Source organism: Podarcis muralis, chromosome 3 (genome assembly GCF_964188315.1).
Source record: "Podarcis muralis chromosome 3, rPodMur119.hap1.1, whole genome shotgun sequence".
In the NCBI taxonomy this organism is placed as follows: domain Eukaryota; kingdom Metazoa; phylum Chordata; class Lepidosauria; order Squamata; family Lacertidae; genus Podarcis; species Podarcis muralis.
In genome coordinates, this window is record NC_135657.1 from 5,843,093 (window position 1) to 5,854,605 (window position 11,513).

Genomic DNA, 11,513 nt, shown 5'->3' on the forward strand with positions numbered 1-11,513 from the left:
GCGTAACATGTTGTCCCCAGTAGCTGCTCCTGTGTGGCGTCTGGCTGCTGATTTCTACTAGTTTTATCAACACTGTTTACAAGGTTTAGCCTCATGGAAAAACCAAAACATAACCCGTGGTGGTTATAGGGTATATGCTAGGTGGGTTGCCACACCTCCCTTCCCATTTTGTCATATTTCACTATCCTCATTGTGGCTCAACAGACTGTTTTGGGAGAATCCTTTCTCCTATTAGGGTTCTTTTCTACAGATCTGCTTTGCTTCTGCGCAATCGTGCTGGTTGAAACCTCTGTCTCATGAGTGCAAGGTGCTATTTCGGCTGCATAAGCAAGGATGGATAACTGGAAACTGGAAAGAGAGGAAACGTGGTTTTTTAATTTGCTTTTATTGCAAGGGACAAGCTGGTATAATCATGGAACATTTTGCGATGGCTTATTCTTTCGATCCAGATGCTTTGGTGAAGAAGCAGAAGGCGTCTCTATCTGGGGATGAAGCAGCAATCCAGTGGCTCTTAAAAGATCTTGGGTAAGCAGGACTCCTCCATCAGTCTAACCTGTTTGAAAACAAAGCAAAATATACAGCTGTTATCTCTATTTCACCTGGAATCAGATGTCAAAATGATGAAGATAGGAAGGTGGAGCATTGCAGGCAACGAATGAGCTAAGGCAATCAATAACAAGTATTTCAGGGAAATGTAAACTCCTGTGGACAAGAACAAATACATTTCTGAGCACAATTCAAAGTGTCGGTGCTGACCTTTAAGGCCCTAAACGGCCTTGGCCCAGTATACCTGAAGGAGCATCTCCACCCTCATCGTTCAGCCCGGATACTGAGGTCCAGCGCCGAGGGCCTTCTGGAGGTTCCCTCCCTGCAAGAGGTGAGGCCTTCTCGGTAGCGGCACCCGCCCTGTGGAATGCCCTCCCATCAGATATCAAGGAAATAAAAAACTATCTGACTTTTAGAAGAGATCTACCCTATTTAAAGAGTCAACCCTATTTAAAGACGTTTTTATGTTTGATGTTTCATTGTGTTTTTAACAATGGTTTGGGAGCCACACAGAGTTGCTAGGGAAAACCAGCCAGATGGCCGGGGTATAAATAACAAATTGTTGTTTGCTGTTTTCTTGTCATGGTTTTCTGTATATATTTGTATTGTTCTAGAGCAGGTCCCCAGCTCATCTGAGAATTGAACAACAACAAAAAATGACAAATGAAGGGCAATAGAAGGTATAGACAATATAAACAGGTAAAAGAAAAAGAAGGAAAAAAGTCAGATTCTGATAAACAAATGAGGACAGATTCCAGTTACACAATAAACTCTGAGAATGTTAAAACTCTTTAGAGATATTGGCATGAGTTTTCAGAATGAAGGATGAAAAGGGTTAGTTATGTGAGGAGAGGACTTCCAGAACAGCGCGCTCAGTGTTTGGTCGGAGTTTGAGCTCTGAGCTACTCGAGACAGACTCGGCACCTGGAGAGGCGAAACAGGAGGCGTAAGTTGCCCCTACTCGGGTGGATTTCCCGGGAGCAGAGGCTCAGCAGCGCAAAAAAGGGGTTTCCCCACACTAGAACTGGACTTTGAGACACTTTAAGAAAGAAATTTAGGGGAGAACCTCTGCACAAAGGAGCGACACCGCCCTCCGGTGCCTTTGCCTCCAGACCCCATGAGCTAGCGCTGGACTCTCCAGTAAGATATTGACACAAATTCAAGGAGCACCCCCCCCCCAATTTATACAGTGAGAAAGGGGTTATCTAAGCCCCAACAATACATCAGAAACAAAAAAAGCGGGGACTAACAAACAGATAAAATTAAGAAGTTGCAAGTGAAATGCTAAAAGGGGGTCATCCCTCACTACAGAAATTAATGCTGGAGAACTGACAGTGCGGTAGAGATTTTGAGGGGCTTCTCTGCACTCCCAAAATAACACAGTCAACCCAAGAAGTGTCACTGGAGTTTGGAGCGGGGGAACAGTTTAGACCAGCTAAACAGACAACAGAAATAAGGAGAGCTCTTTACCAGAGACTTGCGGAGATCTGGAGAGGCGAGGAGAAGGCTGGAGGAGTGAGTCAGCAGATTGAGTGAGGTGGGTGGTGGCCATTTCTGAAAGACTACACTGGAGAAGACTTTAAAGAGCCGCTTTAACACCAGAGAAAGATAGAGTGAGGAACGGCTGGAAGAGTGATATAGCGGCCACTAGTGGAAGTAAAGCGGGACGCGGGTGGCGCTGTGGGTAAAACCTCAGCGCCTAGGACTTGCCGATCACATGGTCAGTGGTTCGAATCCCCGTGGCGGGGTGAGCTCCCGTCTTTCGGTCCCAGCTCCTGCCCACCTAGCAGTTCGAAAGCACCCTTAAGTGCAAGTAGATAAATAGGTACCACTTTATAGCGGGAAGGTAAATGGCATTTCCGTGTGCTGCGCTGGTGTTGGCTCGCCAGAGCAGCTTCGTCACGCTGGCCACGTGACCCGGAAGTGTCTGTGGACAGCGCTGGCTCCCGGCCTCTAGAGTGAGATGAGCACACAACCCTAGAGTCTGTCAAGACTGGCCCGTATGGGCAGGGGTACCTTTACCTTTAGTGGAAGTAAAAGACATAACAGCTAAGAGACATAATAGTCAAGAACCGTAGGAAGAGCTACACAGCGGCCACTAGTGGAAGAAGAAGACATAACAGCCAAGAGACACAATAATTAATAATAGCAGGAAGAGCGACACAGCGGCCACTAGTGGAAGAAGAAGTTACAGTAGCCAAAAACGGTAGAAAGAGCTACACAGCGGCCACTAGTGGAGGAAGAAGACATAACAGCCAAAAGACATAATACTCAAGAATAGTAGGAAGAACGACACAGCGGCCACTTGTGGAAGGAAAAGATACAACAGCCAAGAGGAAAAGTAATAGCCATACCCGCAACGCCAGTACTTGCTTAAAGGAACTGTAAAGCATAAACATCAAAGGGGAAATTTAAAATTCCAAATATTTCCAGCATAAAGGTAAAATTAATTACCCATGAAAATTAGATCCAATTAAACTTCCCACAGGGGAACTCCCAATAGCTTTAATCTTTGGAGACTATATAGAATTCGAGGCGGAGAAGCAGAATCGAAAGACAAGTGAACTCAATCTCAAAACAACCAGCTATCCAAAAATACCCAAATGGGTTCAAAGAAAACGCAATCAACAATTGGCTAAACTTAAATTGCCAGCCAAGCAAGGAGAACTTCGATGGCGGAAGGTGAAGCAAGTATGAATGTAAAGGATTTGATTATTGCCATGCAGAAAGACTTAGGGGACAGAATAAACTCAGTAGGCGGAAATATTAAATCACTGGAAGAGAAAGTAGTAACTATGGGCAATAAAATTGAAGAAAATTCAGCTCTTATAATGGACCTTACACATCAAATGAACCAATTGACAATGAAGAATAAAGAAATTGATAAGACAGTGCAAGAAGTGAAGGCAAAGACATTGAAGCAAGAGGAAATAACCAACCAAAAAGATGGGGGCTGAGCAAAAAGAACTGAAAAAAACCCAAGACAAAAACAAGGGGGAAATAGAGAACCTAAGGAAGATTCAGGAGGCAATTTGGGACGAATTGGCTGTCCTTGAGTTGAGACAAAAGGAAATGATTCTCCGCCTGAGAGGAATACCAGAGAGCCAGGATGAGGACATTTCGACAAAATTGTTAAAAGCCCTGGCGGACTGGTTGGGGGTTCAGGAGGAGGACATATCACTTGATATTGATAAAATCTTCAGGATAAAACTGCATATAAGAGGAATTAACGTAGGAACTCGATACTACAAAATTAAAGCCTTTTCCGATGATGTAATCGTAACCACTGAAAATCCAGTGGCAAGTATCCAAAAAATGCTTGCACAACTGGAAGAATTTGGGAAGGTCTCTGGGTTCAAACGGAATAAAGGAAAATCCAAATTATTAACGAAAAATTTACGGAAGTTGCAATAAGAGGAACTGGAAAATACAACAGGTTTAAAGGCAGCCAATAAGGTAAATTACCGTATTTTTCGGACTATTGGACGCACCGGTCCATAGGACGCACCTAGATTTGGGGGGGGGGGGGGAAATAAAGGCAAAAAAATTTATTCCCCCCCCCGCCAGGCGCGGGGCTGGGGCGGGGAAGCCCGAGCTCCCCCCTCCCCCAGAACGGGACCCAGAGCCATGCCGAAGCTGCGCGCAGCTTTGGCATCGCTCTGGGAGCTTGCGGGGCTGGGGGAGGAGGAAGCCTTCCGCCAGCCTCCAAACCATGTCGGGAGACAGCGGGATGGCGCGCTGCGCCTCTCCCGCTGTCCCCCGAGTTTGCGGGGCTGGGCCAGCCTTCTAACCAAGTCGGGGGACAGCGGGAAGGGCGCGCTGCGCCCCTGCCGCTGTCTCCCGAGTTTGCGGGGCTGGCGACGGGGAGGAGCAGGCTTCTCCCCCCGCCAGCCTTCTAGACAAGTCGGGGGACAGCGGGAAAGGCGCGCTGCGCCTCTCCCGCTGTCCCCCGAGTTTGCGGGGCTGGCAACGGGGAGGAGCAGGCTTCTCCCCCCGCCAGCCTTCTAGCCAAGTCGGGGGACAGCGGGAAGGGCGCGCTGCGCCTCTCCCGCTGTCCCCCGAGCTTGTGGGGTTGGCGGTGGGGCTCTCCTGAGGCTTGCTTCTCTCACCCCCAGCCTCCAGATCAGGTCGGGGAATAGCGGGATGGCGGAGCGCCGCCATCCCGCTATTCCCCGACCTGATCTGGAAGTTGTGGGGCTGGGGGGGGGAGAAGCAGGCTTGCTCCTCCCACCCCCAGCCTCCAGATCAGGTCGGGGAATAGCGGGATGGCGGAGCGCCGCCATCCCGCTATTCCCCGACCTGATCTGGAGGTTGTGGGGCTGGGGGGGGGGGAGAAGCAGGCTTGCTCCTCCCACCCCAGCCTCCAGATCAGGTCGGGGAATAGCGGGATGGCGGAGCGCCGCCATCCCGCTATTCCCCGACCTGATCTGGAGGTTGTGGGGCTGGGGGGGGGGAGAAGCAGGCTTGCTTCTCCCACCCCCAGCCTCCAGATCAGGTCGGGGAATAGCGGGATGGCGGAGCGCCGCCATCCCGCTATTTCCCGACCTGATCTGGAGGTTGTGGGGCTGGGGGGGGGAGAAGCAGGCTTGCTCCTCCCACCCCCAGCCTCCAGATCAGGTCGGGGAATAGCAGGATGGCGGCGCTTCGCCATCCCCCTATCCCCCGAGCTTGTGGGGCTGGGGGGGGGAGAAGCAGGCTTGCTTCTCCCCCCGCCAGCCTCCAGATCAGGTCGGGGAATAGCGGGGTGGCGGCTCTGCGCCTCCCCGCTGTCCCCAGCTTTTGGGTGCAGGCTGCTGCCCGCAAGCCTTGCGAGCCCGCGGGACATCCCGCCGGGCTTGCAAGACTTGGGATAGCTTCCTGAAGCCTGGAGAGCGAGAGGGGTCGGTGCGCACGGACCCCTCTCGCTCTCCAGGCTTCAGCAAAAGCCTGCATTCGCACCATAGGACGCACACACATTTCCCCTTCATTTTTGGAGGGGAAAAAGTGCGTCCTATAGTGCGAAAAATACGGTATTTGGGGTTTGGATCACCAATAAGAATATAAACTTATATAAGGACAATTATGAGAAGAAGTGGAAGGCAATAAAAAAAAGAATTAGAGACTTGGGGAAAATTGAATTTGTCCCTGTGGGGGAGAATATCCACAGTTAAAATGATGGTATTGCCAAAGATGATTTTTATGTTCCAAATAATACCTATAATTAGAGGCGTAAAGTGTTTTAAGGATTGGCAGAAAGACCTTGCCAAGTTTATTTGGCAAGGGAAAAAAACCACACATAAAATTTAAGCTACTAACAGAGTTGAAGGAAAAAGGAGGCTTCGCGGTCCCTGACCTTAAACTGTACTTTGAGGCAGTGTGCTGGACATGGATTAAGGACTGGATATTAATTAAAAACACGGAAGTCCTAGATCTGGAGGGATGGGATATTGTGTACGGGTGGCATGGCTACATAGGCTATGACAAGGTTAAATCCCACAAAGGATTTTTAAATCATATTGTGAGAAGGGCATTATATGAAGTATGGGAGAGGAGTAAAAAATCAGTAGTAACCAAAACACCATGGTGGCTGTCACCAATGGAATCTATGTCGGTTCAAAGGATGAATATGAACATTGATTGGCTAACATATAAGGATTTAGTAGAGGAAACAAGTAGTGATCCGAAAATAAAGGACCTAAGTGAATTGAAACAGAAGGGAATAACCTGGCTGGAGTATTATCAATTAAAAGCCGCCCTTGAAAAGGATAAAAGAATCAAAGGATTTGACAAAAAAATATCCTATCTGGAGAAGGATATTTTATATAATAATCAAAAGACACTTTCTAAAATGTACAAACTACTTTTGAATTGGGAAAGAAAGGAGGAAGATATCAAAGAAATTACAGTAAAATGGGAGAGGGACCTGGGACATACGATCAAACCCAATATTTGGAACGAATTATGGACTAAAAATATAAAATTCACGGCTTGTTTCCTTATAAGGGAAAATCTTATGAAAATGTACTATAGGTGGTACCTGACCCCTGTAAAACTAGCAAAAATAAATAAATAAAATAATAACAAGTGCTGGCGATGTAAGGAACAGATAGGAACATACTACCATATGTGGTGGTCCTGTCTAGAGATACAAAGATTTTGGAACATGATTTATAAAGAGATAAAGAGATTGATAAAAACTACATTTAGCAAGAAACCGGAAGAATTTTTACTAGGAATGGTTTCAGATAATATTCCCAAAAACAAAACCAGGCTATTTATGTATGCAACGTCAGCAGCAAGGGTTATAGAAGAAGAAGAGTTTGGATTTGATATCCCGCTTTATCACTACCCTAAGGAGTCTCAAAGCGGCTAACAATCTCCTTTCCCTTCCTCCCCCACAACAAACACTCTGTGAGGTGAGTGGGGCTGAGAGACTTCAAAGAAGTGTGACTGGCCCAAGGTCACCCAGCAGCTGCATGTGGAGGAGCGGAGACGCGAACCCGGTTCCCCAGATTACGAGTCTATTGCTCTTAACCACTACACCACACTGGCTCTCCCAAAACAGTGGCAAAACACTGGAAAGATAAAAATACACCCACTATAGAGGAATGGGTAGTCAAATTGTGCGAGTACTTGGAGCTCACAAAGCTGACAGATGCAATAAGAGATAAACCTAAAAAAATTGGTGAAAGAAGAATGGGAATGTTTAAATAATTATTTAGGGGACAAGGGCTCAGCAAGAAATATCTGGCTATGTTTAGAATGATACCGCATAGAGAAATGTTCCCTGATACCAAGATGAGGGATTCCTTTGGAATGCAGATTGAGATAATTGATAAGAATAATGATCTGTTGTGAGCTTGACGGAAGTGTACAATAGATAAGCCTTCCTGCTTTGGCTCATCTTCCTTTTTCTTTTTCTTTTTCTTTCTTTTTCTTTTTTCTTTTCTTTTATCTTTCCCATAGTTGCTTATGTTCTGTGTCATGTACTTCGATTTTTTTTGTAGTTTTTAAAGGTTTTTTCCCATTACTATTAATGAATTTTCCTTTGTAATTTTGGTTGTATATATTTATATGTACCTGTTTACATGTACCTGTTTAAAGCAAAAAAAGAAAAGGAAAAAAAAGAAGAAAAAAAAGAAGAGAGTTAGTTATGTGAAGAATATGGGGAAATCCTGGTACTAAATTTGAGTCGGACCTTTTCTCTTTTACTCTATGCGAAAGCAAAGAATGGCACCATGATTTAAATGATATGTTAATGAGTTGAGGAATGTAAGGCATATGGCAATGCCATCAGCCCTACATGCTAAGTATATCTGAGCAAGGACTACAACACTAGAAGATAAGAATAGGCTGTAGTATTTGCTAAAGGATATGGGGCAAAACTCAGGTGTGTTTCCTTGGCTGTAAGTCCTATTGTGGTTCACAGAAATGAGTCATTAGTCAAGCGACTGTGGAGAGAAGCCTGAAGACCCTGAAATCAGAGGTTCCTTGACATGCTCAGCCTGGAGGGTTCGGGCTGTGGATGCTATTTGTGAGATTACGCTTACCTCTGGCAGGTTGTTCAATCTCTCGTTTGGGGAACCGAGATTACTGCTTTTTACAGCACTTCATGGTCATTAACCCCTTGCATTTTCCAATCTTAGTCATGTGGAGACACGTCAGAGGTATGCAACGCCCCCCTGCAGCTTTGCATTCTTCTTTAGTCTGTGGTTTCTCCTGGGGTTCTTGACTCTGTGGTGTCTCCTGGGGTTCCTCACTCTGTGCTGTCTCCTGAGAAAATCCTGCACAAAGAGAGAGACAAAATATCACTGTACACCACAGGGACCAAAATAAAGTTACAGGTTTTCAGCGGGCAAAGAAAATTCAGAAGAGGAAGAAAAAGGGGGTACAAGTTCATTGGCAACTCAGGGTACAGTGACATTCCAACTCCAACCTCCAGCCATTGGCCACACATGTTGTCTGGGCTGGAGTCAGATGCCGGTCATCACAAAGAAACAGTTGTCAGTTTTTATTATTTTACTTTTTATTCAAGGAATCGGAATACAGTTCAGTCACACGTCCCAGCAGGTCTTGAGCCTACTGAGCAGTTACCAGGACTGAAGGTCCCTGTCTTCCACTCCTTCTAAGGCTCCTCCTCTTCCAAACATTTCCCAAGCCCTCTCTAAAGCCATCTGCCCACCTCTGATCTTTGTTCTGCTTTTCTCATTGTCCTGCACATTCTTGGAGACCAGTGAGGAGGGGAGCTCGTCGCAACTGGAGAGAAAGACTTCTGGCATTCTTCAGTAGCCTCTTCACGACCACCTCTTGTCTGCTTCAGCCTTGGAGACTGAACTGCTCCCTGCCACAGGTTCCTCCTGCTCTCTAAACCCTATTGCCCCTTCGGGATCCTGCACATCCTCCCAATCTTCTCCCTCTGAGCTCTCCTCAGTGTCCCACCAACAATCCCCGGGCTCTGAGCCTTCTTCCTCTTGGATTTCCAAATGTTTGATGTTCTGAATAGTCCTCTCCTCTCCATTCCATTCTCCCACCCCGGTTTTACAAACAAAGACACCTGTATAGACCTCAGTAGGATATGGAATTATTTGGAGAGGGCTTTCCCTAACATTTTGTGTGGTTTTCCCTGCCCTAAAGATTCTTGGAACTACTGCAAATCTTAAGGTGCTCCTCAACCCTTGTTGATATGTCTCTCTGCTGCATGAGTGCTGTTGCTTTAAACAATGCAGGGAATCCAGCACTTGAGCTCTCCAGTAAGGATCTGCAAATGTTCAGCTGAAATCTACACTCCCATAACTAAAGCCAGTTAGATCTAATTTCTCATTGGCAGCAGAAAGCAAACATTTCCAGCCTTTCATGGAGCAGACCAGCATCAACCCAGTATCTCCAGGCTGTGGCTCTTTCCTTGAGAGCCACAGTCAGTTGGTATAGACAGTATTAAGCTAGGTGGACAAGTGGCAGAAGGGTAAAAAGGACCGAGCTGTTCTCAAAACCTTTGAATAGTGCGGTTTCCCAGCCCCACTATGCAGGACCTGAAGACAACTGCCTTCTTCTGTATCACTTACCAGACGTAGCCAGGAGCAGCAAAGACAGAATAGCCAAACATAGCTGGAGGATCTTCATGGCTCTGTTAGGATAGACGGTGCAGTGAGACTCGGTGCAGGGCCACAGGCCAGAAGGTTGTCAGGGGAGAGACGAGTGATCCATATTTGTAGGATCCTTGGGAAGCTGTTTCCTCCCACTTCCTTGCAAAGTCCAGCAAGTCGTCACCATGCCCTGAAGGAAAGTGGGGCTGCTGGTTCAGCCATCAGCACACTGTCTTCCCCAGAATGACATGTCGAGATGGAAAGATTAGAGGTTTTGGCCCATTGTGAGACCTGGAGGCACAAAGACTGGAAGAAGCACCCAGGTGAGTCACTGAGCACCTACTGTTAGAACAAAAGCCAGTGTACTGGAAGAGGCAAAGGTCACCAGTGTCAAAGCAATGATTCTTCAAGATCAACATCATTGGACTGGTCATGTTGTTCAGTTGCTTGATTAGTGGTCAACAAAAGAGGTTTAAAGATTCTCTGAAGGCAAATCTTAAAAAAAGTAGTATAAACACCGAAAAATGGGAAACACTGGGCTGTGAGCACTCCAATTGGAGAACAGCGTTTATTAAAGGTATCATGGTCTTTGAAGACGCTCGAACTTAGGACAAAGAGGAGAAATGTACTAAGAGGAAGGCACGCTTGGCAAACCCTCACCATGATCAACTCCCACCTGGAAACTTATGTCCCCACTGTGGAAGGACGTGTGGATCCAGAATTGGCCTGCATAATCACTGACGGACTCACTGTTAAGACCGTGTTTATGGAAGACAATCTTTCTTGGCTATGAGTGATTGACAAAGAAGGAGGAGAATATTGTAAGATCGATCCATGACTGATTTGCTATAGACCAATAAGGACCTTTCACTCTCAACTGTTTAATGGGACAGCAAAAAGCCTTTTGCCTCTCTGCTCCCCCTTCTATTCTAAATTATATGCCTAAAATAAAGGAAAGCTTGGGAGGAACCAGGAGTGGGATTTTTGTGTCGAAAGACAATGAACGCCACTCAGTTCAGATACCGAAACCCAATTCCTGGGGGTGGGTTATGTTCACATGAGCACCTTGAAGCACCCTGGAACACAGTGGCATTACGTCTTTGGTTGGCACCCGGGGCAGGACCAGCGGCTGCACAGAGGGTGGACAAAACATAATGTGCCAGCCCAACCCTTGCCACTTCTGCTGGGAGGGCTTGGAGCACAGAGGTTTCATGGGGCCACGCTGCAATGCTTGCCCACACAGACGGCAGCCCAGTCGGCCAACATGAACCTTGGCATGCACAGCCTTTCAGCGCTTGCTGGGCGGCCCTTCAGTGAAGCACCCAGGGACAAGGCGACAATGCCAGGTCGGGCTCCAAAGACCCCTGGCTGCAGGCAGAGCATGGAGAATTACATGGGGGTGCCTGGGTCTCGCCTCCTCAAAATCATGCACCCAGGGCTACGGTCCCCCTGGCCTTCCCCACTCTACACCCCTGCTCCAACCACTACCCCTTCATTCAGAACACAAGCCCACTCACCCCTTTGTGTGTGGCGACAGTGCGGGACAGAGGAGGCTTATCTTGGCCCCCAACATGTTAATTCAATCTGCTATGCCCTTCTTGATAGCCATAGGAGGCTTGAAGCCCCTCCACCCATCAGGAACCAAATCTTAGCCTACTTGGCAAATGTGGCTGCAGGCTGTGCCAGGGGCAGTGCTGATGGAACCGCCAGTGGGCTTCTCTCCTATACACCCCTTGCCCATTTAAGCAGCAAGCAACTGAGGCTCAGCTTGCTTGTTATTGCGTTGAGCTGACTTTACCTTGGCTACGGTGGTTGCCACTGTTCAAGGGGCCTGGTAGGAAATTGCCCACATGGGTAATTGGCAATGACCCAGTGGTTTTGCCTACCTCATAGCACTTGTCACAG

General features: G+C 47.2%; 1 long non-coding RNA gene across 1 annotated transcript; it reads right to left on the bottom strand.

The window, feature by feature from the left end:
• Nucleotides 1-355: 355 nt before the first annotated feature.
• On the bottom strand, nt 356-9,750 carry LOC114594913 (uncharacterized). The gene is made up of 3 exons (XR_013392040.1): nt 9,588-9,750; nt 8,076-8,309; nt 356-553 (listed from the first exon to the last, which is right to left on the bottom strand). It is a non-coding gene; the product is annotated as an uncharacterized LOC114594913 (long non-coding RNA).
• Between the last annotated feature and the right edge of the window lie 1,763 nt (nt 9,751-11,513).